General features: G+C 35.2%; 1 protein-coding gene and 1 long non-coding RNA gene across 11 annotated transcripts in view; one reads left to right on the plus strand and one right to left on the minus strand.

Annotated features, from left to right (window-relative positions):
- LOC123598469 overlaps positions 1–17,608 on the plus strand; it is a 131,746-nt gene extending 114,138 nt beyond the window's left edge. The window contains exon 3 of the long non-coding RNA XR_006712619.1: positions 17,421–17,608. This is a non-coding gene — a long non-coding RNA (uncharacterized LOC123598469). The remainder of the gene's footprint in view (positions 1–17,420) is intronic.
- Positions 1–25,828, minus strand: part of PCDH9 (protocadherin 9) — a 929,325-nt gene that overhangs the window by 870,202 nt on the left and 33,295 nt on the right. The window lies entirely within an intron of this gene.

A 25,828-nucleotide genomic window follows, 5' to 3' on the forward strand; every position in this document is an offset into this window, starting at 1 on the left:
TTTTGTTCATTTTTTAATTACTGTCACCAAAGAGCTCAAATGGACTAAGAGATTATTTTGTAAGTTAAACAATACTTTAGGGGCGCCTGGGTGGCGCAGTCGGTTAAGCGTCCGACTTCAGCCAGGTCACGATCTCGCGGTCCGGGAGTTCGAGCCCCGCGTCAGGCTCTGGGCTGATGGCTCAGAGCCTGGAGCCTGTTTCCGATTCTGTGTCTCCCTCTCTCTGCCCCTCCCCCGTTCATGCTCTGTCTCTCTCTGTCCCAAAAATAAATAAACGCTGAAAAAAAAAAAAATTAAAAAAAAAAACAAACAAAAAAAAAAAAAAACAATACTTTAAACTTCCTGTGTAGCTGTTGAAACTGTCATGTTAATGTTAACTTACAGAATCACAGGGATCCTATGCTACTGAAACAACAAAGACAACAACAACAACAACAACAACAACAACAACAACAAAGTATCTATGTATTTTCCCAACAAGATATTGAAAATGACACTTTTTATGATTAGTAAAAAAAGAAGTAAAAGCTTCTTCTATTAACCATGTAAGTGCTCTTGAACAAGAAAATTAATCTTTTTAGTATTTATTTTCCTCTCTGTCTTTTTGTCCAGCCAGCTCATTTCTGAAAGTTTCACATGGGTCTCAGTTTCTTGTTCTGTTGTATCTCACTGTGTCAAATTGTAATACTGACAATACTCCCAACTCCCCAGATCTCAGGATTAGGTTAGGTGTACCCCTCCCCCCACCCCGTGTACTTGTAGAGCATCCTGTTATCATACTGTTCCTCTTTTGTATCATTTGTCACATAATAAGTATCAGCCTATTTACGGGCTGGTCTTTCATTCTAGATGCTACATTCTTTGAGGACAAGAATTGTTTTATGTTATTCAGAGGTATGGGTACTCTAGCATTATAAAATATCAGGTTACTTTTATTTAACGTTCTTTTGCAAAGTTCTTTTTGGCATTCTTATTTGAATTCGGTGCTTCATTAAGAAAGTTTAAAACTTACATAGTCCTGTATCCCCATGTCCACTGGAAAGAAAGAAATGGTAACATGTACAACATTGCTGTAGACGATAGCTGTTTGCTTATGAAGGGAAATCACACTTATTTTCCTAACACAGAAGACTGCATTTCACATAAGGTTTCAAAAAACATCCCTAAATCTACTTGAAAGCTGAGTGAAATCTATGGAAGAAGAATTATTTCTATACTGGATATGGAGAGTAACTGTGTAGAAAGAAGTTCTAACAAGACAACAAGAAGTCTAAAGTGAGAAATACAATTTTGACTTAAGATAGCGAAGGAAACCCTATAAGAGGGTCCTCCCTTAAGAATCACACTTTTTAAACATAACATTAGAATGTTGTAATATAATAACAATGGGGATGCATATTCCAATATATACCTAACCAGAAATAAGACCCGAGAACGAGGGAGGTAACTTGAAAGCCATATAATCACAAATAAGGGAGAAATATGGCTACCATATCCCTGGAACTATCAAGGAGTGATGTCATAAAGTTTAACAACTCCTGGCCCAAGCAACTTATTTCTCTTACACTAAATAAAGCATACTCAAGTCCCTTTACCATGAACTGGTTCCTTATACTTAATGAGTGATTTTTGTCAGTTTAATTTTTCCAAGTAAGTTTTTCTACAAGGAATTATTTTTTTAATTAACTGTATGCAATCCAACCCAAAAAATATTTAAAAGACAAAGGTGAACATAGGGCATCCACATGAAGCCAAGGCAAGCATAGTTACAAATTGGGATAAAATGTTAACATGAGGTTAACAGTTGACTTTTCTAGCTCAGGGTATACCTCAGGGTTCTATTCCCATTAATAGCAGAAAACTTTGTGGTACTAGATTGTCATCAATCATTAAAACTCTTAAATTTATTCTCGATATTGTGTCAAGTTGACATAGTTCTTCCCTATATGTCAGAAGTGAAACTAAAAGCCTTGAACCAAGACACTGACTTACTTATGATCTCATCCCAAATCTCAAGAACTAGACACAGGCAAAATTGTGATGGTAGTGATATATCTTTGCTCATATGGTTATATCCTCATTTTGTTATATATTTCAACAAAGAGCTTTAATGGTATAGCGCATAGAAAGTAGGCATTGAAGAAATTATCCTCAGGATATAAATCCTGCCTCAGTGACTTATTAGTTTTGTGATCTTAGATATATTGCCTGGGGCCATGAACCTAAGTTTCCTCTTCTATAGAGTAATGATTATACTTTCCTACAAACTGAGAAATTGTAAAGGTAAATGAGATAACCTTTATAAAGTACCTAGTGGCATGATGAATGCGTCATAAGCCCTCAAAAAATGAGAGCAGTGGAATTGATTTCTTTGAAAAGCCTTACTCTTAGCATCTAATTCTCTGCTTACAGATATCTGGATTTCATTGGCTGCTGTAAAAAATGTTAAAGTTTTCATAACACTAAGGGAGTACAACATAATAAACAGAAATGCACCTTCAAAAATTAAGACTACCACTTACTGATTTTATCACATCAGATGAGACCTTAGACTTTCGCTTCTTATCTGTAAATTGGACCTAACAAGATTATTATGGAGCCCAAATCTCAGAATGTGTGTTAATCCGCCCGAATAAAATGTGCAGTAAGTACCAGCCTCTCTTCCAATTGCCGTAATGGAACTATTTCAAGCAAACTTACCTTCATCTCAAGTGCGTGTCCACTATGTCTGATGTGATTGCTTGCTTCCCCTGGCAAATACTGTAACTCTTAAAGGGTTACTTTGCTGCTTAGGCCACAACCTCAGCATTATTCTTATTGCCTCTCTCCAGGCAGCACATACTAACTTATACGAGTTGCTAGAAAATTTGTAATATCTCTGTTCTTCCTACAGAATGAACAGAAAACTCAAATGACTTCAATGAACCGGCAGTTAAGTAAATAATTGAAGCTAAAGTGGGTGGAAAGATGAAAAATGGCAATGGAGACATGGCCTCAAGTGAAGGGAATGATAGGCAGTATAGGACCAACAAATCTGAGGGAGGCTGTGCTTTCTAAAGTGGCAGCTTTAGAGGGGTTTTGTGGCCATTCGAGAGTAGAGTGGTGTTGGGGCACCTGGATGGCTCAAGGCGGTTCAGTGTCTGACTCTTGATTTCAGCTCAGGTCATGATCTCTGGTGTTTGGGATCAAGCCCCACGTTGGGCTCTGTGCTGACAGTGGGGAGCTTGCTTGGGATTCTCTTTCTCCCTCTCTCTCTGCCGCTTTCCCACTCCCACTCTCTCTCCAAAATAAATAAATAAACTTTAAAAAAAAGAGTGGAGTGGAGTTACTGGTTCATCCAAGCATTCAAGGAAAGCTAACATTTCTTAATTCTTAAATACTGGCAGCTAATTCAAATTTGAAACACTTACAATACCAAATAAATCTATGGGCTGCATTTAGACCTCAGGCAGAAACTCATGCCTTTGTACCCATAGCTGCTAAAATCTAAAAATCAAAGAGTCACCCAATTCTCTGAAAGTACGTCCCTTGCAACTCAGAAAATTGAAAATAATGACAATAACAATAACAACAACAACAATAATAACTCTTTAAGGACAAATCAAAGAGAGAGAAATTTAGATCACTGTGGTTACCTTGTGCAAACAGACCAAAACACTGGAGCAGGGGTTGGGAGTACTAACAGTTACCCACATTAAAGTTTTTGTTTTGCACCCCTCCCATATAACTGTTCTTGAATAAATAGAATTTGCAATTTGCTATATAAAAACAACCAGGAGAGGGAGTGGAGACTGGAGAACGATGCCACCTGAGAAGTATAGGCATTGAATCGACCTTCCAGTGAAAAACATTAAAGTGGAAAATGTAGGGGTGAATATCTTAGTCCCTTGAAACATACATCCTATAAGATCAGCAAATTATATATATTTTTTCCAGCCGCAAGCCTGATTCACAATATGGGGACTCATGGTGCATCTGTCAGTACTTAGCTCCATTTTCCCCTCTGCGGCTTCGCTGCAGGAGTTTCACAAGATGGAAAATTCACTTAGGCTACCTGCTCTGGATAAAAGTCTGGAATGGTGAACTCAAATCCCAAGAGCTTCTGGTACATACTTCAGTTCGACAGAGAAAAAATTTAACTGCACTTGAAAGAAAATGACCCTGGAAAATAGGTTAGCAAGGCAGCAGGAAGTATATGTCTCGGTATGTTTTGAATTTCGAATTCTAAGTACCCTTTATAGGCAGAAAATGCTGTTTTATGCCTCCAGCTATAAGACAAAAATAAAACAGAACCCCACCACCCTCTTATCAAACCATAAACTTCCTCCAAAGAGGCTCGATCTGTAGAGTTGCATGCATGAATTATTTGTGCCTTTAAAAAAAATCATTTTGTACAGAACCAAAAGCTAACTTCTCAACAACTTAGATGACAGGTATTCTTTGTCACATGAAACTATCCATTAAAGGGGACTAAAGGTTAACAGTCCATATAATGTATAGATATTAAATTTTATAATTAATTTCTTCATATTATTTTAGATTTCATGGTGGAAGAAAAAAATTAAAAGCATCTTTAATATCCCATAGACCATATGGTCTACATGAAAAACATTGATTAACAGGATTATTTATTTGTGGGAAAATTAAATATCTCTTTCACACATACACATGCACACACTCCAAATATACATCCAACTTGTTCTTATGTACTTGTATATAAAATATTAATTTTAAAATAACACTGATTGCAGATAGTAGATGATACATATATACGTGCCTACATACATACATACATATATGGACGGTATAGAGGGAGGAAAGAAATTTATTATTTATTACAGTGGCCCTATGTACAGAAAGTCCAGCTATGAATGTCCCTTTCATTATGGATTATAAACATTGTTCAAAATAAACTTATTTGTTCATTGAACTAATAGCTAAAGCTACATTCTTCAGGTAAGAGAAGGTCAGGTGGGCTGGATCTGTGTGTGTAATGCTGTAATCCCACAGCATTAAATACAAGGCTAATGTGTCCATCCTAGATTTCTTATTTCCATCTTAAACTGGTCTTGAATTTGTCTTGCGTTAATGTCAAATTGGTGTGTAGTAAGTTTCTATCAATTTGAAAACAAATTAAGCATCTTTCATGTCAGAAAAATACTTATTCATTGATTTTGATCTAAATAAAGCTAAATGCTATTTTATAAAGAGGCATTTCCGATGACTGAAACGTTGAGAAGTTTGCTTTTGAAACACTTTTGCATGATATATCCAGATATGGGCAGAAACAAACATTCTTTGTTATTTGATTTAGTATGTCTTTAGTGATCCTCTGAACTTGGACAGCATGGTGCTTATGCCTGAGACATTTATGGTATGCTTCAAAGAAACTTGCTTTTTAATGATGAAAAATAATTGTTACTATTATAGAAAAGTAATTTTCACAACCCCAGAAATAAAGGGGTCTTGGTTGGTTTCTACCTACCACAACACAAGATTCATTACAAATAAATCACCTTGATATGGTAAGCTCTCTGATCTGAACTTTACTATATAAATGATCCTAACTATCCATGAGAATACCTTTTGCAGGGCCTGGAACAAACAGGCTATAAAATGAAACACACACACACACACACACCACATATTATATCCTATAGACTATATGATCTGCATGATAAAACATGAATTAAAATAACAAAATACGTATTTGTAAGAAAATTAAATATCTTTTACACACACACACACACACACACACACACACACACACTGATGGTTGCTTCTGGTGAAGCCCAGCTTCCTGTTTCCACAACTATTTCCCCTAAGCCTTCACTTCACACTTGTTCATGATACCACCCATGCCAATGACCCTCCCATTCAAAGCTCAGGGAGCATCCTAGATATGTGAAAAAGATCTCATAAATATAATTTCCCTTATCATAAGAGCGAATTGAAACTTAATTGTTGCTGCAGAGGGGTTATTTTTTCAAATTCATTCCAGATAGAATAAAGTACTTACTTCTATAACTCTCAAAACTGACTTAAAAGTTATTCCTCCAGTCCAACATTTTAACTAATTATAAAGAGAAACATGATAATACTTACTTTAAAATGCCAGCACTAGATTTTAGAAATGCACAAATATATACACATAGAAACCATGTCTAATATTCAAACAACAGATCCATAGTGTTCTAACAACAAAATCCAGGGAAACCATTTTTTTTTTTTATTTTTTAAACTGATTGGTTCATTCACAGCAAGAAGACATTTCCAGCTGATGTGTTTGATTGAGTTAGCTGGTAAGTTTTATTGCTCTCATGTAGACAATGAAACAAATGCCTAATGGGGGAAATTGCATGAAGTCTTGCTTGGAAGCAAAGTTGGCCTCTGGCTAGTGAGTGAGTCCAGCTGAGAAAACTACTTTCACTCCCCTATAAGGTCTAAAATGTAAAGCAGGAAAGAAAGACAGAAGATGGATATTTCATTAAGATGGATGAACTCAAAAAGAGCGGCGATGCAGAGAAAGTTAATAAGGGAAGTAGGGAATAAGCAGTGTTGCAATTATTACCAGCCTCCAGCAAATTGCTCAGGGTCCCGTAAATCTTTTCAGGTTCAATCCCCCATGTTTAACCAGATGATCTGCCTAGATCTTTGCACATACATCTTGCCCCACTCTCATCATTTATTTCCTCTTCAATGAAAAGGCACTTTCCGTTCAACGTTAAAGTTTTTGACTAAAATCATTCTACTATCAAAGCACAATTGTTAAAGTGTCTCTTGAATGGTTCCCAGAAATAAAAACAAAACGCAAAAATAGAAGTCTCTATTAGGACTGAAAACGTATTTAGAGATGTTTAAACTGACAGTGCTACCTGGCTTCACTTATTCCTGCACCACTAATATTTTTAGACTAAGCAAAAATGAATATATACCTATAAGACAACATTAAGAAAAAAGAGATTATTTTTACTTTTTATCTGGCTTTGTCTATTCCACTGCAAACCTGATTCATTTGTGGGACTTCTCTTTTTTTGCACTGACAGGCATTCCCTTTTTTAAGAGCATGTGAGGAATATTTTTTTTCTACCCTCGTAAGATCTTATTCCTGTGATCTTATTTCCAAAAAAATTTAAAGAAAAATATGCTACACCAATTTGCTATTGGAAAGAGAGTGCAATTATTGAGCTATCTTTGGTACTAACTGTAATTTCTCACAGCCATAATATCTCCATTTCTAAAAATGGGAGCAAGAGTCAAACATTCATAATAGGTTGGTATTGGAATTAAAGTATCTTATTGTTAATATGGAATATTGTGTCCAGTCCATAGCAAGCATTCGGTTAAGTACCTTTATCATTGATGTATTATTTTATGATTGCTTTGAATTGTTATGACTTATCACTCGTAAGTCATAAAAGTTTCAGGTATTGAAACTACTTGCAAAATTTAGACTTGCTTTTTTAAATGAAAATTCAGAGTATCTACTGTGTTTTGTTACTAAACAATTAACACTTTCTGTCTATTTTTTTTAGGTTTATTTATTCTCAGAAAGAGTGCACGAGTGAGGGCTTACATGATCGGGGGAGGGGCAGAGAGAGGAAGAGAGAGAGAGAGAGAGGGAATCCTAAAGAGGCTTCAGGCTGGGAGTGCAGAGTCCCATGCAGGGCTCAGTCTCACAAACCATGAGTGAAATCACAACCTGGGCTCAATCTCACAAACTGTGCCTGAAATCACGACTTGAGCCAGTATCAAGAGTCAGATGCTTAACCGACTGAGCCACTTTCTCCACCACTTAGACTCTAACTTTTTAAAGAAAGAAATATCTCCATTCAATCCAGTTTTGTCACCACCACTTGCTGCTCGATTGCCTGACTGCCATCTGGATTCTATACCTTGCTGAAATTTCTCACAGGAGTCCTTTCACCAAATCCAGTTGATTTCCCAGTCTTTACCTTATTTAGTATATTGACAGCATTTGACACCTTGACCCTCTCTCCTCTTGTTGATCTTGGGCCCTTCCTCCTCCCACCCCATACCTCTGTCCAACTTTGAAAATATAACTCCACAATCTCGTTTCTGTGCATAACCTTAAATATTGGGTGTTATCCCCTATGTTGATGTTTCCTCCCTTTGTCCTCTTCTCTCTTATAACTTCTTGTAGAGCAAGATTTCAACTACTGTTTGTTACCATTTACCACTGATGGTCTTCAAATCTCAGCCCTCAGACAGGAAAACATACGTTACTACACCAGGCCTCTCAACTTGGATATGTATCAGATGTCTCAACCCCAAGATGTCTAAAACTGAACCCATGATGTTTAACCTCCACTCCTAAAACCAGTCTTCTTCATGTTTTCCGTAGTTCACTCAATGGAAGCAATACTCACCCAATGCCAAAGCCACGCCTGGAACTCATCCTCCCATCATCTTTCTCAAACACAATGTAAATCAGGTATCAAATGCTGTCAACTCTAAATATCTCTCAAGCCTTCTTTTTCTTTTTATTTCGCTGCTACTCTCTTAATCCATGCGATATTATTTCCTCAATTCTTACTGCTGCCAATTCCCATATTACCTCTCTGTACACTGAAGGAGATCTTGTTACGATCACTCAGATGGGGGCAAAATCTATCATAGAAGTTAAAGGCAAGGCTAAAATGGAATCCCATTTTCCCCAGTGTAGTTGTATAATCTTGGGAAAATGGCTTCTTTCTTTATGTCTTAATCTCTTCAGATATAAAATGAGGACAGTAAATCTTATATGGGGAGGATTAAATGATATACGTGGCATACAATAACTGTTTTATTCTAATATTCAGTAACTGTTCCTTATCATTGTTTTGTCTACATTTGATTATGCCAACTCTTCATATTAAACACTTTTGATGCATTTCCTCTATAATTTAATATCTACATTTTCTAACTTAGTTTATAATTGGACTTTTCATAACTATAGCCTTGAATACTCTACCCTGAACTTTCAGTCTGAAATTGTTACTGTATGCAGTCGCCTTTTTTTCCAGCTCCTCTAAGTGCCAGTCTCATTCAGTCTGGGTCTCTTCACATGCTGTTGTATTTTTCTGAATCATCCGCCCCTCTGCCTTTGCCAGTTAAGTCCTACTAGAGTTAGATCTTTAAAATTTCATCTTAAACGTGTTAATAATAGGTAACATTTGCTGCATGCTTATTTTATGCTAGATACTAAAGATATATATAAATAATTTCATTTTTTAAATTCCTCAAAATAGTCCCATGATGGAGAGAGACTTTCCTGAGCTCCGAAAGAGTAAAAATCGATTATGCTGGCTATAAAACGCTTTGGTACTCTATACTGACCACAAACGGCACAATGCAAAGTCTTGCTTAATTTTCTTTCCAGTTCTACTATGAAGTCCATGAGAACAGAGACTTTAAATATAAGGTTGTACAGTTATGCCCATATCCCCAGTTAAACACAGTTGTGGTATACAGTAATGCACAATAAACATTGTTGATCTCTGAAGACACAAGGGAATGCATTACTACATCCCAGGTATTGTATTGAGTTTGCGTTCTTTACTATGAGTGAGGTAGTAAAATCCCTATTCTACAGAAAAGAAAACAGAGGTTCAGAGAACACCTACTTATTATGCCCATAGTAACTGTCAAGGCCAGCACTCACCTAGATTGTCAGACACAAAAGTCCAGGTAGAAATTTTTTTTCTTTATTTAAAAATCTTCATTAATAGTCCTTTTAAGGGGATCACTGGGGCTTAATGCAGTGTCTGTGATAGATTCATGGCAATCTATTCAGAGGCCGCCCAACAAAGCCTGTGCAGGACACAGCTGAACCATGAAGTGGGTCGTTAACGTAACTATAGGTCAAATCAAAACTACAGGGACTACATCCTAACAAACCAGGTTAAGCAAAAACAGATTTCTAGTGTTAAATGCTGTTTATTTAATTTATAATAATTACTGGTATTAAATCTAGTTTTTATGCTTGTCATACTCTATTAGAATTAAAGCTAAAAATACCAGAAGTCATTTTGAGGTCATCATTTATGAAGCAAATATTTCATAGATCTTCTTTAACCAAGAGTTGTTATTTTGGAGGAAAATGATAAAAATTAAGCTAAGCTACATTTCTTCCCGGTTTCTTAGATGTGTTCTCATTACTTCTCTTGGGAATCTGTTTCTATCATCTTTTTAAAACCTATTTCAAAGTCAAGGTTAAGGGGAAGGGAAAAGAGAAATAGAACAGGAAAGCAAATATCGATTGCAATACAGACTTAAAACTATGGCTTGCTAAGAAATCCATGGTCTGTATTTCAGTCACCCCAAGAAACCTCCAAACTAAAATATAGGTATCGGTGCATGTGTTTCTGGTCAGTTAGACACCTAGAATAGAATTTCTTTTACATTTCCAAACTACCAGTTGCTACTATTTCTTTGAAATTCTTTCTACAAAACTTGACTGCTTGGAAGGTTAGATGAAATAGCTAATGAATATTTGATTTAAGTATGATATATTGAGATGCTTTTTAACAATCTATAATATTTCCTAGAAAATCAGTTTCATCTCTTACCTACAGATGCTTTCTGCTTTATTATTCATCATGGAAAATGGAAGAATGGACAGGCTGTGGAGTGTGAAGCTTCCAAATTTTAGGTCACAACTACAATCTGTATACTACTTTTCAGGAATTTATTTTTACCGTTATGCCATTTTATAAGTATTATGATTCAAAGCTTTTATTACCTCTGGGGCGCCTGGGTGGCGCAGTCGGTTAAGCGTCCGACTTCAGCCAGGTCACGATCTCGCTGTCCGGGAGTTCGAGCCCCGCGTCAGGCTCTGGGCTGATGGCTCAGAGCCTGGAGCCTGTTTCCGATTCTGTGTCTCCCTCTCTCTCTGCCCCTCCCCCGTTCATGCTCTGTCTCTCTCTGTCCCAAAAATAAATTTAAAAAAAACGTTGAAAAAAAAAATTAAAAAAAAAAAAAAAGCTTTTATTACCTCCAAATCTGCCAGTGAAGCTCACTATGGAGCTCACTGTTGGATTCCGCATGGCTTGCTGCTATTATTACAGGATGCCTTCAACTCCAAGAGTAACTTGTATTAAATCAACCCATCACATTATTTATGTCTTCAAGTTTCCTAATTCACTTTTTGTTATTGATTTTTGGATTTTGCTTTTGACCTATAAGACTGAATGGCCTATGCACATTTAAAATAACTATTCAGAATTCCCTCGTTGGTCTTCAGGAGCAGGGCCGACTCAGTGAGCTGCTCCGAGGTCTTGTGTCATTATGATCACCCCCTAGGCTTTTCTATCTATTCCTCCTTCTACCTTCAGAATTAATAGATTGAGAAGATTAGGTCAATTGGCATTTCTAAGGCAAGTCTGAATTAATTTTCTTTGGCTTGTCTTGTTGAATTTCACACTCCCTGAACATTTCTCACTGATAAGCAGATTATGATGCTGGCTCATGTTCAGGGATAGCAACTCCAAATGTGTTTACAGAGTTGTATTGTTACCTTTTAGTACCATCAACTGCAATAAGCATTATCGTTTATAAAGTTAAAGCTCTTCATTTTAAATTTGTGTCAAGAGGCTAATATAACTGTGATTTTAATTACTAAAAATCAATTTCAAATTAATGTGAAATTTAACCGTGGGAGATGTGTAGGAACCCAGAGACAATCAGCTTGGCCTTTACCTTAGGTGTTGTCCTCTGTAAAAGACATTAGCATAATGCTTGTTTTCTAGATCAGTGGCTTTCAAACTAGGGTCTATGAAAAGCTTAAATCAAAGAGGAGTTCCTGGGGATTTATTATTGAAATTTAAGTCATGGTAAATCAAACTTGCAAATAGTACAAATAATTTTTTTTCAACTTCCTACTTAAAGTAGCTGCATAGAGAGAATAATCATAAAAAGCCACTGGTTTCAGTGTTTAAGAAATCATTGGTGTCATTAAGCAGAGCAATTTCAGGAGAGTTGTAGAGGAAATTCATATTGCAAGAGGTTTGAGAGAGAATAGGAAATGGGAGAAAAAGGATACAGACCCTTTTCAAAGTAAGTTTATAAAATGAATGTGAGGGGCGCCTGGGTGGCGCAGTCGGTTAAGCATCCGACTTCAGCCAGGTCACGATCTCGCGGTCCGGGAGTTCGAGCCCCGCGTCGGGCTCTGGGCTGATGGGCCTCAGAGCCTGGAGCCTGTTTCCGATTCTGTGTCTCCCTCTCTCTCTGCCCCTCCCCCGTTCATGCTCTGTTTCTCTCTGTCCCAAAAATAAATAAACGTTGAAAAAATAAATAAATAAATAAATAAAATGAATGTGAAAACAAGTGGAAAGCATTGGAGGTTAAGATAATTTTTTTAATTTGTTAAGATGGGACAGCATTTGAATCTTCATAGGTAATAGTGTAACCGTGACGGTATAAACATTCCATATGAAAATCCTAAAAATGGTGGGAATAACCATGTATGCCAGGTGTAAAATCAGAATAATGTGGGTTAATCTTGGAGACATGGAGGGACACTGTAGTTTAGCTATTGCTTTTAAAGTCATCAAAGGGAAGTGAATGAAAATACAGGACATGAGAAAACTACAAGACAGGTTCTAGAACCATTCGTCTCAAGGGCACCACCTCTCTTCCAATGGTCCATTCTGTCTTTTACTGCATTTATGCACCCTTAGCAGAATTTTACCAGTTAATCACCCCCCTTTCCCAGACACACTCTCTTTACTTGGTTCAAGGACAGTGCCCTGAGACATGCTCACATGCAGGAGGAGGGGAGCCACCAAAGTAAACAGAGAGTAAGATGAGGGGCAAATTGAGGACAGTGGTGTCCTAGAAACCAAGTAAAGACAGTGTGTCTTGAAAAGGGGGTGATTAAGTGGTAAAATTCTGCTAAGGGTGAATGAATGCATTAAAAGACAGAATGGACCGTTCTCCCACATGCTACCTAGATTTCAGGGCATCAAACTATACAACGATGATTCTCAACATACATCTCCAGATTCAACCTCCCTCCCTCTCAGGACTCGTTAATTAAACTACCTCCCTGATGATTCTACTTAGATGTCAAATAGGCATCTTAAACTTCTTCTAACTAAAACAGGACTCTTAGTTTCCATCCTAAATCTACTCCAGCCCTAGGATCCTTCATTCAGGCCCCAAACCAAGGAATCAAGAGGTTAGATACAAATCGTCTTTTTCTTTCAACCTCTATATTTAATCTGTTACTATGTCATATTAGCAGAATGTTTGGTAGGTGCCATGGCAAGATCTAAATTCTAAAATTACTCTCCTTTAAATATCTTGAAAAAGGAAAATGAACAAAAATAATGCCTCTATTTCCTCAGTGCAGCTTTCTTAGCTAGATGTTGAGATGAGTTAATTGGATTTAATTAATTTATCTACAGATTAGAATGATCACTACAACTACTGTTACTACTACTATAGCCGATATCATTGATAATAAAAATAATAATTACTATGTATTTAGTGCTAACTCATTAAATCCATTTGAACCTTACCGCAATGCATTTCAGAAAGTATCAGAGGGGCTAAAATTTTGCTTAAAACCAGAAAGCAAGCAATTGCCAGGAATGAAATTCAGTTCAGTTCTATTGACTCTTAAGCCTGGATTCCTAATTACTAAGAAAAAAATACAAAGTTAGCATGTCAGGTGGAATTTGGGGCAGTGTAGGTAAATACATTTTTGAAAAGGCTTGCTATGAACTAGATTCCTTACAAGTTCCTGTATCCACAGCCTGTTTTCTCCTCCTCTTCCTCCTCCTTCTTTTTAGAATCCAAATATCACTCCAAATTATCTTAGTTTCTATTTTTATTATGTTTCTCTTAAGTCTTTGGGATATTGTTAAAACAAAGTGCTTCAGAGGATAAAGACAATCATTCTTAGTTACAAAATTTCCCATACATTATATATTTTATTTTCCAAAAGCCAGAAAGAAAAAAAGGAAAAAAAAATCATGACTGACGTTTGAGATAAAAAAAAAAATGGTCTAAGCAGTTTGACTGGTTTTAACCTTTATAACAAAAGGTTATTACATTTTGAAATAATAATTTGAGTACAGATATAAAATAACAACACTGTTTAAGTGATTAAAATTAAGATCTAATATACAGATTTGCAGCATCTTTTCATGTATATTTTCAAATCATTCTATGCCGTATTGATAATTTTCTTAAATACATGGTGTTAGTAAGTGCCCCAGTGGTGTATTTGTCTTCTCCTAAAATAGCTAGTAATTTGTATGTGTCACTAGATTTTCTATGTCTCATGATCAGGTAAAAAATACAACAGTGTCTCTTTCTTTAGTTAGTACTTCACAACAACCTGATCAGTAGAAATGCGTGATAAAGTTTCCTTCAGGTGCTTGGTGTCTGAACATGCTATTAAATGACACAGGGAACAAGCTGGAAATAAAAGTCACACAGCTTCTTTAAGAGCAAAAAATATGAAGATGAAAGTTATAATGAAAAAAGGTCCTTTTCATGCAATGGATTCTATGCTAATTCTAAACAAATTATGCCTTTTGTCCATGTGATAATCTAATTTGATTGCCATTATGCCTCTGAATTTCTGGAGGTACAGGATTTTAAAACTAAGGTATGGGGAGGGTGAGGGATGTTCATAAGTTTTAAATGACAACTCTTCCCTATATAATTCATGTATTGTGTTATCAGAGAAAGTAATTTTATTATCTTGGCAAATAAAACCACAAATTCTAGAAATAGAATAGTTTTTCACCATTTTCCATTCATTTAGAGTGACCTTTCCAGACCCCTCAAAAGGTGTTTCACCTTTCAAACCTCATGCTAATGAATTTCTTTTTGGTCTTCTCAGTTGACTGCAATAACTCTTGCACAGAACGTCCATATGACATAATCAAGATTTCCCTCATGGCACTGTCATATACAACCTTCTACTATAATTACTTGCCCAATCATCTTCCCTCTTATACCTACCAATGTACTCGAAGGCAGTGAGTTAATGCTATACTAATTTCTTGATCCATTAGAAAGAATGTCAGTTAAAATTCATTTTTTACAAAGAATGCAACAAGTATCAGGCACTTAAAAATGCACAATAAGAAAATAGATCTCATGTTAAGTGTTCTTACCATAACTACACACACACACACACACACACACACACACGGAAAGGAAACATCACCACCACCAAGGACAATTTATGCAGCATTTTCTTTAACAATATTTCTACAATATTGGGGCGCCTAGGTAGCTCAGTCGGTTGGACGGCCGACTTCAGCTCGGGTCATGATTTCACCACTCCTGAGTTTGAGCCCCTCATCAGGCTCTGTGCTGACAGTCCAGAGCCTGGAGCTTGCTTCAGATTCTGTGTCTCCCTGTATCTCTGCCCCACTCCTGCTCATGCTCTCTTTCTCTCAAAAATAAACATTAAAAAAAATATTTCTACAATATATATTTCTATTCTCATTGCCTAATTTTGGGTATTCTATTTATTTAGTGGTGAATAGTGAAAATCTATCTCCAACCCTATATGAGTAACATAAAATAACTTAAAAGTTAAATTGTCTACTTTGCACAGAATTAAATAAAATACATTAATATTTAGCTAGTGTTATAATTAGTAGCTACTTATAATTAAGCTTCTTAAAATATAGAACTGTGTATTACTTTATGTAATATATATAATAGATTTTTAAGAATTTCATGACATTCTGAAAATGTCTGTGCAATTGTATATTGTATTCTGAGAATCCAATGTATCTCTGATTTCTAGTTGAAGATATATGGCCCAGGAAGAAGTAAACTGGTTAAATTAAAAAGAAATGTTTATTAAATGCATTATACTTTATAATTAATGATAAGGCCTTTGATAAACAATTTAAAATGGTATTCTTTCCCAAATTGTTTTCAGAGATGAAAAGTAGTTAGTGTATAGATGACCAAACTAAAAAAAAAAATTAGATAAAATGGCAGAACAAAGTATTACTCAATTAAATTACATAAGATGGCTAAAATTAGAACCAAGAGAAGAGGATAAATACAGGTTAAAAGTTCACATGTTTGGCATGAGGGGACAGATGTGATGATGAATCAGGATTATAGTTGTCTGTGTGAAATATACTAATATATAAATATGTAACATGTGTACAAGTAATTGCAATATATGAAATAAGCATACATTAAAACACTGTACTTCATCATAGAAATCTTCACATATGAGCTTAACAAGCTGCAGTTAATAAAGCAAAATCAGTCACTTGAAATATTTAATTTGCTCACATATTTAATCTACTATTGAGGCTTTCAAAGACCTGACACTGAGACCATAGATCGCAAACCTTCTGAAAAAAATTCCTTAGTATCATGGGGACACTCTACCACTGATACTCTTCAACTAGTTGGAAATATTTTTAATAAGCACTTAAGAGTTTTCAAAAGCTAAAACTTGTTCTGGTGTATAAACACATAAGGTACCAATAAACATGAAATGATCTGTTGTTGGAATGAATTATACTTCACACGCTTGAATCCTAAGAGCATATACCCAACAATATGGATCCTGATGGATAAGTATAATGTTAAAATAATTTATGTGGACTGAACCTTTGAGTATGTCGAGGAACAGTGAAGTTAAAAATTCATGTCTTGATGGTTTTATATAATAGATAAGTATAATTTCATTTCAGGCATCAAAAATTTACACAGGATTGGGAAATATCCACTGTAATATAATGTATACACTAAAATATTACTTTGCAAACTTTAATATTCATTCAGATCACTTGGAAATCCTGCTGAAATGCAGACTCTGGTTCAGTAGGAATGGGGATTCTGCATTTCAAACAAGCTCTAAGGTAATGCAGATGTTTCTGGTTCATGGGTGGATTGCATTTTTAGTAGCAAGACCTTAAATAGAATTAGTTAAGTTGTAATGATTTACCACAAGGAGAAGAGATTAGGAAGAAGAGAGGAAAGGGAAAGTGAAAGATCTGATCAAAGATCAAATGGAGAATAACTTTAATTAATGCATAACAATAGTTAGATATAGTAATGTTTATTTCTTACCATATGGGTTCAGTATAACCCCAAAATGAATAAAAACATCAAATTCGGACACGGTAAATTCTTGGGCTGATAAGCCTGCACATAAAATGGTATTGTAAAGCAAAAACTGAAATACTAAGGCCATTTTTTATGGCCTATGCTATAATTAAAAGAGAGGAACCACTGATAATTTGACCAGCAATTTATAAGTATTTTCATTTGTTCATGTTTGTTTGTTTGTTTGTTTGTTTGTTTCAACTTAGGTGAACCCAAATGCTTTTAACGTTTTCCTCTAAACTTTTCAATACAAATGCAGCAAGCATCTGTCTTCCTCTGTACTGTGTTTTATATCTAACCTATCTCTCCCACAGGCATCAAAGCTGAACATGATGGTCATGCTGTTCCATGCAGCCCTGAAAGACAAACAAAAGAACAAACACACCCCAACGACTTACAACCTGGAGCCAAGGGAGCTCTCCAGGTTGCACGATGCCTCTATGATCCTCCCCGTAAATATAAAAGCCGCTTTCTTCAGTAACTGAAAACAATCATAACTGTCTTTCCCTGAGTCTTGTTGAATCTCTGGGGATAGAGGAAAGGCAGCGTATAGAAATGTGCACCAAAGTGTCCACAGATGGATTTGATTTACACAGTATGGTCTGCTATAAACTGTGAAGATTAGATAATGGGTTTTCTTAGATATAGTTTCTATTTCCAGCAGAAGACCTTATAACACCTTTAAGTGGTATATCTATAAATTCTGTTTATATAATGGACAACTGATCAAAACATATTCTGAAGCTACATTATAGATTTTATATGATCTCATATATAAATAGGTATAATCATAAATGTTGTCACATGTCTATGCCTATAAATGGTAATAAAATTTAGAAATCACATCTATTTTTATTTTATTGATACAGGCTAAGAGAAAATGCAGCTGTATCCACAGTACAGCAATTTCAAAGCCCATGTTCTTCAGATGAGCAAGTCCATTTCAAGAGTAAAATCTAACCATAAATATTTTATAAGACATTTTCAGTATTAAAACAAACCAGTTTATATGTTATAATTTACTAATAAAGTTGAATTTTAAACAGAAATGGAAAAAATCTGCATTATTCTTACCCCACCAATTTCTATGCATTTATGTGAGATTACTATTTTAGTGATAACAGTTTTGTTGATAATAATTTACTGGCTTTAGTCATTACTTTGTTACATAGCAACCCTATACTAGTATTATTATAAAAGAGATTATTTGCTGTCATAAATACTCACCCTCCCATTCCTATCTTAATGTTGTCTAAATTTTTATTAAACCTACTAATGTGAAACAAGTGTAGTTTTTAAAGATAAAGGTTTGGGGATTTTTATTTTTTACTTATTTGGGGATAATGCTGTTATAATTCACAAGGGAGGTATAATTCCTCATGTGATCATGTCTGGTAATACTAATTCTATTTTCCTAACAAATTAATTTTCTGCTAATCTCAGTAAGTTATTTATCTATAAAGAAATATATCTTCTCTTTAAATGAAATACTTGGAATTACACTTCAAAAGAAGAAAAAACTAGTGATTGGCCTTGGAAATCTTTGACTCTTCAGGTAAACAAGGGTCTGGGAGACAGGCCTCACCTTTTCATTTTTATAATATCTTTCATGGCCTGGGAATAATTCCATCTAAAGAAAGCGGAAAATGATAGGTTTTAACTCCAAACATTAGATTTTCGGATTTGCATTTTGACCACTCATTTATTTTTTTTTTATTTAAAAAAAAAATTTTTTTTTTCAACGTTTATTTATTTTTGGGACAGAGAGAGACAGAGCATGAACGGGGGAGGGGCAGAGAGAGAGGGAGACACAGAATTGGAAACAGGCTCCAGGCTCTGAGCCATCAGCCCATAGCCTGACGCGGGGCTCGAACTCACGGACCGCGAGATCGTGACCTGGCTGAAGTCGGACGCTTAAACGACTGCGCCACCCAGGCGCCCCGACCACTCATTTATTTTGTATCTTTCGTATGTCAATCACTGTAGTGCTGACCACAATACTTCGTGGGATGATGGAAATATGTCTGCACTGTCCAATATAGTAGCCACTAGCCACATCTGACTATTGAGAGCAGATATGTGACTACTGTGACTAAGGAAATACTTTTCTTATGTTGTCACTTTTAACTAAATTGTCACCTATAGCTAAGGTCTACTTTACTGACTAGCAAAGCAAATCTAAGCAATAGGGGTACAGCTTTGCTATGAAAAAGGCTCATAAAGCTTATTTCTCAGTCACAAAAATACATACAGATAAAAAACAAATGTGCAATATTACCAAAGATAATAATAACAGCACTGGAGGAGTATTGAACAGAGATGTGAATCAAGTGAGAGAGAAAGCCACATGAGAATCTTGGGGGGAAAATGTTCCAGGTGGAGATAAGGAACTTATCTTAGAGGTTACTAAGCTAATACTTCAAGGAAAAAGTAACTTAGCTTCAAAAGAAAATCATGATATTTTAACTTATCTCTATAAATGCAATTAGTGGATATAAACTAATCCACTGAAACAAATACTCCTAAAATAAAATGATCACAACTAATACAACTTTAAATACTGCCACAAAGGCACGTCAAACATTTCTGCCGTTTTTGATATTTACCTTTATCAATTAAAAGCTTATTTGTCAGTATTGCTTTGTAAGGCCTACACTCTTCAAAATGTTTTGGAGAGGTCCTCACTGAATCTTAATTTCCAAAGAATCTTGGAAATTCTACTCAAAATTTCTGATTGTACAGTAGATAAAGACCTTGAGGTATACAGATATTACATAATTCCTCTCACCAGGCCCTTTGACATCCAGTCCTCTGCTTTACTGCATGATGGTGCTAAGCCTGGTATTTTTAATACAGCAAACATTAGGTAAGCAGAAAGTAAGACAGAAAGTAAGACAGCAGAAAGTAAGACACTACTTGTGATCAAAATATCAATGTTTGTTAAGTTAATGAGTTAATGATGAATGGTAGTAGAACTAATTTTTACTTTTCCCAAATTTGAAACTCCCAGATTTCTTCATGTTAAGGTCAGTAAGACTTTAATACCTTAAATTAGGAAGAAATGTTTTATTTTGTTGTGTCCATAATTAATTCAGTATCTAGAGGAAATTGAGTAATTAATGTATCCTTTGGAGAAAGACGAACTAGCAAATTGAATAATGTAGTTTCCATGATGGTACTTTGGATTTCTACTTTGAAAATGCTGAATCCAGCACACTGGATGGTCAGAATCAAGTAAAAAGCTGTCCATGCAAAATTAGCAATTATAGATAGGATAAGTGCTCAAATGCATTAAATAATATAGATTTGTCAACAATTTAAAAATTTTTTTAATGTTTTATTCTTGAGAGAGAGAGAGAGAGCGACAGAGCATCAGTGGGGTAGGGGCAGAGAGGGAGACACAGAACCGGAAGCAGGCTCCAGGCTCCGAGCTGTTAGCACAGAGCCCAATGTGGAGCTTGAACCCACAGACCAAGAGAACATGACCTGAGCCGAAGTCAGATGCTTAACTGACTGAGCCACCCAGGCACCCCTCAACAAAAATTTTTAAATATGATTAGTCTTACTATTTATAATTTGAAAATTTCTGTAATTTTGAATGATATATTTTAAACATAGCAGAAAACTTAATTTTTCTCTTAGAATACACATTGCTTTTTTAGTGTTCCATGTCCCTCAAGTTCTTGATTCTTCTTGGTAATATTTAAAAATGTTAAATGAAAAAAGTAAAATAAATAAAAATAAAAATGTCAAATGAAAGCTAATTTTTCATTTGACCTTCTTATAGATAAGTAGAAAATGGGGGTAACAATGTCACACTGGTAATTTCTATTTTCTATCCTACTGAAAAATACTGTGAAATGATTGTACAAGAAGTTCTCAAGGCCTTGACCTGTATTCTACTCACGTATGATCTCTTAAGACTGAGTCTCTCAAAGCAATGAAATATATTTTTGATGTTTTAATAACCACTAATACTTGGTGGATGTTATGAAAATACTCCTTTTTTTGGAAAATAATTCACTCTTCGAGGTTTTAATCTTTATTGCTAAGTCCTAATTCCAGAAGCAAAACAAATATATACCTAAATATACCTAGTACATACATTATATAACCACTATTATTTCTCTGACTAGAATGTAAATTCCTCAGAAAATATATGTGCCTTGAAAAATGGAAATTCCTTGACAACAGGGAGAATGTCTTGCTTATTTTATTGTCTCAGATTCTAGCACATAGCAGGTTCTCAATAAATACTTGATAAGTATTTGAATGACTTTGAAGAGTTCATCTCCACAATCTACCACTTTGTTCATGTCCTCTCCTGCTCACAATCTTGGATTGTTCTGCTGGCCAGAACTGTTTCCAATATTGTAAAAGAAAACAACATATAATTTACATGTTAGGAACATTTCCCCACCCTTCAGGTTGAAAACACTGGAAACAATGGAAACACCTGGTGAATTATTGTTGCTCCCTGTAATTTAACCCCAGATGCTACTTCAGGCACACCTCTAACCACTTGTCTACACAAGGCTCTGCCTGGTCAAACCAGCAGCACCCCCACCTAGACTGTTAATATACTTCTGCACGCTATTATCTCTCCTCTACTGGCCCTGCCTCAGGCATCTCCCAGAGCATTCTCCTTTTTATTTTTTCCTCTACTAATTGTCCTTCAAGAAACTTTATGAAAGAAAGAAAATTGAATCAAATCAGAAACAAAGCCTTCTTACTAGAATTGAACTATCTGTTTCCATGTGACCCAAAGTCACTTCTTGGATTTCTAACTTGTAAAAATTGGGGCAAACCAAATTATAATTAGAAGTACTGTTGGAAGACTTAAAAGAAATTAATATAATTCTTATTATCTATTAAGAATATAATATATATTTTTCTTCCACTATGCAGTCCATCATTCAATCTTAATTTTACCAGTGGTAAGATGTGGGGAAAAAAGTATCTGACTTTCCAAACCCATTTGTTGTGCGTAATGGAGAGAATAAATATTAAAGTGATATGAAAAGACTAAAAACCAAACAAATATGTGATTGCCAACCTAAACTTTGAGACACTTTCTTAAGTTTCAATCTCTTCTGTAAAGTTTTCCTGACCATCCCACTCATAATTACAGAACCTGTTGGTTGCAGAACCTTTTGGCTGCATACATATTGTCTAATCTTATTATATAAAATCCATAGATTTATAAGTGCTTTTATAAAACGCTTTTAGGATCCTTGGGTTCCACACATACCCAGTGTGACTTAATGACAATAAATTCAAAGCTAGAGGGGTGGAGTTAGAAATGTATCAGAGGGGTCCTGGACTTTCTCACAAAATGGAAGGACAGCTGAATAAGCATTGGTGGCTAAACTCAGAAAAGTAAAATTAATTGTGAGTAAAGCAGATTCCCTGGGAGACGTCATTTAAAATAATATAGATATCCTATGTGAGGGATAGTCCTTTCCTTACTTTTGTGTACAAAGCTGCAACATTTGCAACCATTCAATTTAAACACTTTGGTCATTGAACTATTTATTGCCAGAAGCATATATGACTTCCATGTGTTATAAGAAGTGTGTATGCAAAATTCTAGTATCTTTCATCAAGTAGCCAGAAGGGAAAACTGTTTAGTAGGAACCATCTCTTCTACCCAATTCTTTTTTTTTTGTCCCCAGTTCTGTTGTGGGTTTCTTCCTCCTATTGCTCCTTTCTCAGTCCATTTACACTCAATTTAATTTTGTAAAAACTAGGGGAGATAAACTGAAAATTTGCACGTGAAACCTAATTATAGCACAATAAATTACTACTGTGCCCACATACACCCAATGAAATTCTCATTTAGTTATAATCAAACATACATCCAGTGTCATGCCAGATTCAAGCTATGTCTAGGATAAATTCTTCAGCCTGGTGAAATAAAGATATCTGATAAATTAATCCCACCCAGAATGATTACTGTCATCAGATCTTCCTTTTCCTTGAAACTTTAGTTCTTGGTCAGTTATATATAAGGAATCATGCTGTGTGCCACAGGATGTTGAACACACACACACACACACACACACACACACACACACAGAGAAAAAGAAAAAAGAAAGCCTCTGTCACACTTCCCTGATAACTTTATCCCTTCCATTCACACAATTCCTTTTGTGTAGTCATTTATCTATTTTTTCTCTATTCAAGTTTCATTACATCTGATACAAGTAAATGCATAAAAGCACAATATCTCAAATCTGATCCGATGTTGAATGGACTTAAGAAGAGAATCTGAATCCCAACTATATTACTTATCTGTTAAAGTCCAAAACATGAGTGTTTTCAAAAGAAATCAGTCGTAAAAATAAGGAACCTCTCATGCAAATCTGTATTACTGTAGGTCACCTTGGATATATATTCTTAGTTCACTTCCTTATAAGTGAGAAAAGAAAAACTCTAATTACAAGTAATGATGGAAAAAAAAAAGCCTACAGTTATGTTTATAGGAGTTTCAAAAAAAAAGGCTCTTTTAATTTTTCAAATTTGAAAGTCTCTTATAATCCCCATGGCAACATCCTTTTACTAGTTCTGTCCATATTTCTATAGAAGTGAAGTTAGTTTTAAATGTTTCTGTTACATCAGATCTGATTCTACAAACAGGGCTATTATTAACAGTATCAGTGATATTTAAGCTACACATACACATACAGGAATAAAAAACAATGTGACTTCCAAATTTTATACATTTAGATTATTTAGATTTTTTTCTTTCATACAAGTCAAGATGAATCTTTTTTAAAAAACTGACTGGACAGAATACTGTTAAAACAAAATAAAAAGTTGTTAAACTGAGAGGAAAACTTTATTTTGTTTAGCAATATTATTTATCACTTTATGATGTTCACCATGTCCCATGTACTATTATAAGCCCTTTCAAATCATATTAATTTATTGATTATTGCACTCATATAAGCATGATACAAATGTTGATACATTTAATATTTCTCTGTTTCACAAACATTGAGACACTTGCAAACTCACTGGCTCCAAATGAAAAGAGGGGACAAAGACAAAAAATTTAATATTGACCACAGAAGATGAAAATAAGCTTTGTAACTTCACTTTCCTCTCCATTATTTTTATGTACTTCATTCTTCATAGGGATGATGCATCTTCAGTGAACTATTGGCCTGTTACGGACTGTGTCTGGTCATCTCCTCATATTACCACCTGCTTACTATTTGCCCAGAGAATAAAATCATTGAAATATTGGCTCAAAAATTACAATTGAGGAATTAAATTTACTACCAAAACCCAGGAATGATATCTTAAGATAAAAACAGATATAATTGGATAGTTTGCTGTTTTGTAATGTATATTATCATTGTTTCTCCAATATATTAATATTCCTATTTATTATTTTATTAGATTGATTATCCTTTAAACTTGAAGTTTTTTGTTCTAATGACCTCTGTAAATAATTGCAAGGAAATTGTTGGTAGTTTGTTTCTGCTCATGTAACTTCCTGAGGGAGAACTGATAGTTTTTTATGGTTCTGTAACTTTTCTGACAAAACCGCACTGTTGGAACCACTCTGCCGTTAGAATACACGTAGAAATAGAGTAAAAAAACTAACATGTCTCCAAAACATAATGAAGAGACACGATTGATATAAAGGAGGGAATATCTACCAAGAGCCAGTAGTAATTACAATGGTGTGATATAGGTCAAGGAAGAGTTGCCAGTTTAAATGAAGTGAATTCTGTGTGTGAATCTCCTAACAGGAGGTCATCAGAGCCACATCCAAATCGCTGCCAAAAAAATGCTTATAAAAATGCAGTAAGTACAGCCCCACCCAGTAAATTAATAACAAGGATTGAGGCCAATTCGATAAGCTGTGGGGGTGGGGGATGATTCATGGTCATGGGAATGTAGGAAGATGTTATTATATTTTCACAGTACTAAATCTATAAAGATAGGTAGTAAATTAGTGATTGCCTAGGGCCAAGGTTTGGGGGCTGAAGGTTGGGGGGAAGAGATCAACAGTAAATAGACACAGGGATCTCATTGAACTGATAAAGATGTTCTAAAAGTGAGTTATAGTGTGCACAACTTGCTAATCCACTAAAAGTTGTGCAATTGTTCACTATAAATGGTGAACAATATGATATGTAAAATGTGCTTCAATAAAGTCATAAAAAATAAAGGGATTGCTAACTTTTAAAGGAAAAGTTGAAGTGATTTACTACTTAATCTTGTAATAGTTTGTTATGAAGTTGAAACAAACTTTTTGGATACATTACTTAGTGTCTTTGATGCTTAAGTTTCCTCATCAGTGAAATGAGGATAAGAGTAACATTGACTTCATAGGGCTGTTTTGTGGGTTAAAAAAATCCATGAATAAAAGAATGTGTGGAATGTATTTAATGCATAATAATTACTACATATAGCAGTTCTGGTAAGAACATCAGTTCACCCAAGCTGAAGAGGAATCGTAACTGGAGGGGAATAAGGACAGAAATGCATCCTCAAGAAACGGACTGGTAAAGAATCATACTCAGGACGTGGAAGTAAGTTTGTGTTGGTTAGAATTCTCATTCAGGACATCTTACCCCTGAAAGATGAGAGAAACTACATTTATCTTTCAATTCTGGCAGAAGACTCACACACTTGAAAAGAAGGAAGAAAGGGAGGGAGGGAGGGAGGAACGACAAGGGACAGAGAAATAGACACACAGACAGAA

The sequence above is a fragment of the Leopardus geoffroyi genome, chromosome A1 (assembly GCF_018350155.1).
Source record: "Leopardus geoffroyi isolate Oge1 chromosome A1, O.geoffroyi_Oge1_pat1.0, whole genome shotgun sequence".
NCBI lineage: Eukaryota > Metazoa > Chordata > Mammalia > Carnivora > Felidae > Leopardus > Leopardus geoffroyi.